Here is an 8,620-nt window from a genome sequence, read left to right on the forward strand (position 1 = left end):
TTTATTACCTTGGTCATGGATCAACACTTGTCCAAGCCAAGTAAACCAAATTCAATATTCAAAACAAGAAAACCGAAATATTGTCTCATGAAAACTGGAAATTGTTCTAAAATCATGATAAACTAATCAAAATTTAAAACTATGAAGCTATCTCTGGCCACTCAAATACTTCTAGTGCACCTTCAAGCTCTATTTCCTTGCTAGCTTCACTTATTTGCAGTTCCTACGCAACATCACTATGTTATGCACTGCAACTTGGTATCTCATACCTCAGTGAAAGTTAAAATGTTTATAACATAATACCTGAGGTTGATGCTCCATTCTTCTTGAGGAAGTCAAGGTATTTATGGCAATTGCACTTCCAATTCCCCTTCTTCTTGTAGTAAAAGCATTCACTTTCACTTGTAGCCTTGGGCTTTGGAGTCGTCTTAGGCTTTTCAGGAGCCTTGGCAACTTGTTGCCCTTGCTCTTGGCTCTAGCCTTTTTCCCCTTCTTCTTGAACCCCTTTCCCTTTTGAATCATAAGAACTTCTTTCCTAGGTTCCTTAGGGATTTGTTTCTTAGCACTAACTAGCATTGCATGCAATTGATTCATAGTCTTTACAGTGGCAGTCATGTTAAAACTCATGATAAACTAGTTGAAACACTACAACATAAACGAGCAAAAGCAACGGTTAAATCTTACGCAACGGTCTAATGCAATGGATGAAGCTAATGCAACGAAATATTTGCCTATCATAACAGTTTTAAAATAACCATTGCAGTAGCCTTCATATGCAACGTATTTTCGGCCTATTGCAACGGATTTATAATGAATGTTGCATTAGTTACTTCGTATAACTCATTAGCATGTGCCACGTCTTTGTATTCTCTCTCTTCTTTCTCTCTCTACTCTCTCATCTAATCTATCTCCTTTAGTCTTGCCTTCTCTTTCTCACATATAGATCTCTATATCATTCTCTACTCTACCGCCGCCGCATCCACCTCCGCCCCACTCTCTCTTTCATTCTTCTCTAGATATTTCTTTAATTTTTTTTAACTCTCTCTTCGCAGCAGTATGTGGGGAATCTACAACGACAACAACCATCGCTACCCTCCTACAACCAGCATCAATTCGAACTGAGGACAACCAATTTCGCCGCCGCCGTATATGTCTTTAATCTACAACAATAAAGGTAGGGTTTCTGGGTGCGTTTAATCGATTCATTTTGATGTGTGTGCATCTTCAACAACAACAAATTCAAATCTATTTAGCTTTGCGTCAATTACTTCTAGAATTTTATTGCTTAATTACTTCTAGAATTGGTTAATTTTACACGAGAATCGTTTTTCAATTAATTCAAGTTTTTGTAGGGTTTTGGATTTCACTTTTTGATGGTTAATTTTTTGGTTGTATAATAATAGGTACAAAAATTGAATTTTATGAACAACATGAAGTTGGTATTTGGGAATTTCCATGGAGCTATTTTGATTGAGATTGAAAAATCCCAAAATTTGCACTAGCTACAAGAAATTAGGGTAAAGTTATACTTGTGCAGTTTAATTTGTGTTGTAATATTGTGGTAATTTCGCTTTAATTTGTCAGCAAGTTCGAAATTATTCTTGTTGTAGTTCTGCAAATTTGAAGGGTTAAGTAATGCTATGAGTTCGATATTAGTAGAATGATGGAATCCTTGTTATAGCTTTGCATTTTTGAGGGGTAAAATAATGGTTGTTATAGCTTTGCAAATTTGTTGATTTTTTAATTTTAACGTTCTTATTTTGTTTGATTATAAGGTCTTTAATTTTTGTATGATTGTGATGTATGCTTGAATTTGGATTCTTTTTTGCATGCTAGTATTGTGCTTAACTTTTAATTTTCACGAAATCTTGTGTAAGACATTATGATGGGTTTTAAAAGGAATGTGATTGAATCATTGAGAAATTTTAATTTTTAAGGTTTCTATCTTTCAGTTACTTTCCTGATTTTTAAGGTTTTGTGATGGTTTCTAGTTGGGTGTACGTGCTTGAATTTTTTCTTTCAATCTTTAATTGTTTGTGTGGACCATTGTCAAATCTTTATGACGAGTTACTATTTTAGAGACTTAGAGTTAGACAATAGTTAATCTTCCTTGTTCTACATCTGTTTTTTCAAATATCTCTACATATCACGTTGTGTTTTTAGTCAGGGGTACGTTGCAACAGCTTACTAGAACCAATTGGCCTAATTTTATTGGCTTTAAACTTTTCTTATTTCTATTTAATTTAATATTTGTAAGGTGAAAAGAACATAAATGCTTCTAATTTTATCTAAACTTGTCAAAACTTATTTTAACTTATTGTAGTTGTGATTTGAATTTATAGGATTTCTTATTTTTATGTTAGCCGACCCCACTTTTGGGATTAAGGCTTTGATTGATTGATTATTTTTTAATAAGGTACTTATTGGAACTAATTAGCCCTTATATAAATTTATTAGTTATTACTTATTAGTGGCTTTGATCTTTTCATTTTTTAGATTTTTATAAGGTGAATGAACAGAACTGTATGGTTTGATGATCGATATTCCATATCCATTCTATATAATGTACACCTTATATACCTTTCTTTGGCTAGTGTTCATACTTGATGACTTGTTTGGGTTAGAATGAGAATGAACACTAGTAGAAAAGTCATGGTTTCATTTTCTTCTTTCTCTAGTATTAGCAGGTACCTGGCTCTAGAGTATGCTAATTCAATTAAGTTATCCTACAATCTGTCTCCCATTTGGCTCCAGGGAGATTTTTGAGTGATGGAGTGTGTTGGAACAGAAGAATTATTGATATATACTACATACATGGTTTAGTCATATTTTGGAAATTATGGAATTTGTTTGAGCTAAATGGGAGGGGGCATTATGTAAGCACTGTTAGTAGTTCTTTCTTTGCTCCACTTTGAAGACAGTTTCATGCATCTTTATGCACCTTGCCTATGCTGTCTTAGTTGTTGTTTTGGATGATTTGATGAAATTTAATTATGCAAATTTGCTGTTTTTTTTTACTCTTTTAATGATCATGCATGCATAATTTTTTTTTTTCTGATTTAATAATAGATCTCACATTAAAAATAGATGATAATGTATTGTATAATATAGTGATTTGTCCTTTTTGAGTTTTGATTGAATTTGGTAATATTTTGATTAAAGGTTCACTTTTGTTGTAATTGTTGACGTTATTTCTCCAAAAAAAAAAAAAAATTTGTGATTTTTATTTTGGTATAGAAGGTCTTTATATTGCTAATTACTTCTTATTCTGTGCTAATACCTTTAGTTGTGATTTTTTTTTTTGTAAAATTTGGTTTCTGGATTTGTTGATCATTTGATATGCTGTCTAATAACTCGTTAACTCATTAAATGTCTCAATGTATGTACTTTTGTACCATGAAATCTTCATCTGAATTCATTTTTTTTTAGTAGTTTCCGATACTTAAAGTAACATTTGAGTGACATGTGTATGCAGCGAAGAAGAATGACACACCAACATTCTCAGCAAGATCAACTACAGATCAGCTCAAGCCACGATCCTCCCCTTTGCGAACATCCCAAATTTCCAGTCCCTTAACCAGCAGGAAAGGCAAGCATTTGAGACTATCCAACTGCTGCAGTTAAAACAAGGTGAACAAGAAGCACACCAATTCATGAGCTCCTCAATCTTCTACCTTTCCTTGGGCACAGATGACTACATCAACTTCCTCTTTGGGTACTCATCATTTTCCTCAAGTTACAATAATTGTGACGAGTTGACCAATGCCTTGAGAAACATGTATGATACAGGGATGAGGAAGATTGTTACCATGGAAATTTTCCCTCATTGATGCTGCTGCTCGTGCTTCTATGTTGCTGTTGGTCAGCTTCGATGCTGCTACTGTTCTATAATTGAGATGCTCCTACTTTACTCATTGACTCATTGTAATAATGTTTTTTTTGGATGAAAATGTAATATAACAAGCATTTATTAATATAAATATCTAAGTTTATGTTTATATATTGGTTTCTTATCAATTTTAGCGAAAAACAACAAATAAAATAATAATAATAATAATGATGATGATGATGATTATGATGATGCAATGGTTCTAAAGGATGTTATGGGTGTTACGCTAGAACTAAAAGACCATTGCATTAGATCTGTTGCAACGGTCTATAGGAGTTTGAAAGAGCCATTGCATTAGGTTACATGGACCGTTGCATTAGGTTCTGATGCAACGATTCATGGTTGCTGGTATAGGATCGTTGCATTAGGTTAAATGAACCGTTGCATTACACCTAGTGCAATGGCCGCAAATGCAACAGTCCTCTAACCGTTGCAGTAGGTCTATTTCAACGGTTTTTGGCCCTATTGTAACGGTTTTTAGGCATTGCATTTGCTCGTTTATGTAGTAGTGAAACTTTCTGGTAGTGAATGAAGAATGATGTTTGTTGCCAAATCATCACTGTATGGGTGCCCCGGTTTCTCCATAATTTTAATTAGGCCAATCATTTTGAAAACATGATCATGAACTGTGGCGCCCTTCTCCATCCTACAATCAAGAATCTCACGATGGAGCTCATACCTTTCAACTATAGCTTGTTTCTTAAACAAGGCTTTGAGTTCTTGCATGATTGAGTAAGCATCCTAGTCCTCAAAATGCTTTGGAAAACTAGGCTCCATGGTAGCAATCATTAAGGAAGTGATAGGTATAGCTCTTTCATGAGCTTCCTTTTGCTTCTTGATCTCTGCCGCAGTTGGATTTTCTGGCAGAGGTCCTGGCAATGGGGTGTCATTGACATCCTCTCTAGCTTCAGATTTCAGAACAAGCCTTAGCATTCTTTCCCAGTTGGAAAAGTTATCCCCTGTCAACCTATCCTTCTCAAGGAATGGTCGAAGATTGTAAACGTTGTTGTCATTAGGATTACGACTACCGATCTATGTCAAAATAAGGCAAAGTTTAATAATTATGTTTAATTAAAATTAAAGTACCATAAACGCATTCATTTGGTAACTTTAAAACACTTTATTCAATATTTAAATGACCCCAATTGAATTTTAAGTGATTCCAAAATCCTTTATTTGTGCAATAATTGACCGGACTTTGGCCTACCATCAACCATTACATTTTCAAGGTGAGTAAACTCTTTACTGATTACAACTCTTGTAACTCTTGGTTGAATAATTAATCATCACATGTTTAATTATTTCCCTTTGCTTCAAGGTTCTAAACTCTTTAGGTAACCTTGTTGAGCATAACCAATTAAAATTGTAAAATTTGTTTTACCCCCACTCTCCTAAGATATAATATGACACCCAGCTTTCGCATGACCCATCATAAATATCAAAGGTTTCATCGGGTTTTTAATTGGAAAAGAAATATCAATATTACTGGGACCTAGATTTATTATGTTGTGATTATTTAGTGAAATGTAGCGCATCATCAATCAACATAAATAAAATCTAACATGCATAATCTACTAATGCAATAAAATAAATCATGACATAGTATGGCCCCTTAGTCCTAAGAAAACTAGAAATGAAAATGCTCCCACTTGAATCATCATGGATCTCCATCCACCTTGCTCCTTTGGGCCTTCACTTTATGGGCTTCTTTGAACTAACACTATTTAAAAAACTATACTATTTACTTTAAATAAAAGTTACAAAAATACTTAACGGTACGCAGACCGTATTTAGATTACAAAAATACATCACGATGCGCATATCGTATTTATGAATCTATAGGCCATACTAGTCTATATACATCAACATAATATCATATATTATAAAAGTGCCATAACATAAATCACTAAACATGCTTGTCTAAACTACAACATCGAATGTTAATAATAAAGTCAACGCATTTCCTAAAATATCTTATATTTTAATCATAATTAAATAATATCATATACTATTCATGACTGTTTATAAATATCATATATTTAATTTAGTTATGAGATAGAATCAAATCATATTTTAATCTAGAAAAATAAACCATATTTAAACTTCCATGATTATCCTAACAAATTTAGGAGATTCTATCCTAATTACTAGCCAATCAAATAATTTTAAAATCAATTATATCTTAATCTAATTATGGGATAATCACATTATTTAAATCAATTATTATCCTTTTAGAATTGCTCAGAATATCCTAATCAATCTTATTCAAAATTAACCACTTTAATTAGGATAATTACCAATTTAACAACTTTAAATATGGATAATATCAAATATAGCAACTTTTGAATATTTGATTTTATCCCAAAATAAAATATTTTATCCAAATAAAACAAATTTTATCATTTTAAAATAAAAGATCATATTTTCAAAATATTTTAACTTATCCAAAATAAAATTGATTTTATCCCAATATAATTCTTAATTATCTTAAAAAAAAATTTCAAACAAGATAATTAATTTTTTTTTTGAAAAACCGCAAGCCACAACCGCCAGCCACCGTGGTTGGCGAGCCGAAGCTAGCCACGGTGGCTGCCTGCCACAACAGCAGCCGCTGCCGCAAGGCAGCAGCTCTTGCAGCCGTGGAAACAGTTGTGCAACGCTTGCACGCTGCTGCCCACAACCACCCTCCGACCTCCGCCCTCCGCCCTCCTCTTCCCCTCCCTCTTGGAACAGCAGCGGCGGTAGCCACCATGGCTGTTCCACCCAGCCGTGGCGGCTGTCGCCTCTAAATATTTTTTTTTGTGTTTAAATTTAATTTAAATAACTTTTATCAAAATTAAATTAAATCAGTCCAAAAATTAAAATTAAATCAACATTCAATCTTAATATTAGGGTTCTTCATAAAATTAATCCCAATTTAATTCTAAATTTTAAAATTAAATCGACGATCATACACAAAACACTTTTATGCATAAATCAATACGATTAAAATTATGAATAATAAAATGAATCGAATTAAATCAAAATCAAGCACAAAAATCATATTTTAGGGCTAGTATTTTTGAAAAATTCGAAAAATAGGGTTAGGGGGTTTGAGAAATTCGAACATATTAGGGCTAAAATTCGGTCATCTTCATGGCTATTTGAGCATAATTAAATAACATTTAATTGATTCCAAAAGTTTAATCACATTAAATACAATAATTGAACCATAATTAGATTAATTTCTCCCTCTTAATTAATTATAAAATTAACATGGACATCAAATAATCGTATTATTATGATCTAGCGCGTTCATGCAAGAGGCTAACTGATACCACTGTAGGAGTTTATAGGTACTACGCAGCGGAAATAATATGAATCATATTCAATCAAGTACCAATCCCAAGATCACATGCATAATACACAAGACACATAATCATACCTTAGAAGGTGAATTCCACGAAGCTATTCGACAGGAAAATCAGGGTGAGAATAGAGCCCCAAGCGTTGCTCCTCTACTTAGTCCACGAGATTCGAACGAGCCGTCCACCAATACTAGATTGGTCGAGTGATTGAGGAAAATCGCGATCACCACCTTTATGGACAACCGACCACCGCACGAACCACCACCACTACCACAAACCACCACCGGCGTGAGGAGGAGGAGAGAGTCGTGTGAGAGAGAGGACTTTGAGAGGGGTTTGGTTTCGTGTTTGCTAATTAGGGTTTGATCAATCTGATCAGATAATTGCTTACTATACTTGCAAACTTAGGCACCTAGTCTATTTATAACCTCATTATAATTAGACTAGGGCATGAAGCCCAAAACCACTTCTAATCCTCCATATGGCCGGCCACCTAGAGTGATAAGGCCCATTGACGAGTGGAAAACTAGGTCGTTATCTAATCTTCCCTCGGTCAAACTAAATTTATAAACACTTAACAAACCTAAATACGAGTATAGAGGCAAGTCAAGGGTCTAACCCAAAGGAACGGTAATGTTCAAGCACTTTCAATTATGCGCCTAAGCTAGGTCGAAGACGAAGGTAAGAGAGAATACTAACAATTAACAAAACAAGTAACCAAGGAAATAAATCACTAGGAACAAGGATCAACAAGTAATCATGTCAATTGCAACAACTTGGGAAGAGAATGCCAATCAAAGGTTGTGAGGACTAAATGATAAGAGCAATCAATAGGAATCAACGAGCTATCATCTAATTGTTAAGCTAGGGTTCACTATGAATAACAAACTAAGAGAATCACAATCAAAACCAATTGATAATTGCAATTCCTAAATCAACTGTTCATGTCATTAGCAAATTACAATGCAATCTAGCATAATTCTCAAGGCCAAATTGAATTACACACATGCAAACCTTCACTAATCACTTTAATCTCAACAATTAATCAACACAATTCCAAAAAAAATCACAATTAATCAATCATACAAGTTTCACCCAATTCCTAGCCAACAACTACTCAAACAACATCATCAAATCAACTATAGAGAACAAGAATCAACAAAATATCAAGAACAATTACTCTAACCAAACATCAAATATCAAAATTAAACCAAACAAACATCAAATTAAACAAAGCAATTGAATGAGATAGAGTTTAGAAATGCTCATTGATAATTAAGAAGATCTCCAACACAATTCTCACACTTGCATCTTCAATCTCTCAATCACCATTGAAATTCCTCACTTTCTCTCTCTAAAACTACTCCTAATCTAGCCTAATCTA

At 33.6% G+C, this 8,620-nt stretch overlaps 1 long non-coding RNA gene across 1 annotated transcript; it reads left to right on the top strand.

Moving 5' to 3' along the window:
* Nucleotides 1-862: 862 nt before the first annotated feature.
* Nucleotides 863-3,998, top strand: LOC145626931 (uncharacterized). The gene is made up of 3 exons (XR_014111189.1): nucleotides 863-1,174; nucleotides 1,404-1,517; nucleotides 3,476-3,998. It is a non-coding gene; the product is annotated as an uncharacterized LOC145626931 (long non-coding RNA).
* The last annotated feature ends 4,622 nt before the right edge of the window (nucleotides 3,999-8,620 follow it).

This window comes from Chenopodium album, chromosome 4, assembly GCF_948465745.1.
Source record: "Chenopodium album chromosome 4, dcCheAlbu1.1, whole genome shotgun sequence".
NCBI lineage: Eukaryota > Viridiplantae > Streptophyta > Magnoliopsida > Caryophyllales > Amaranthaceae > Chenopodium > Chenopodium album.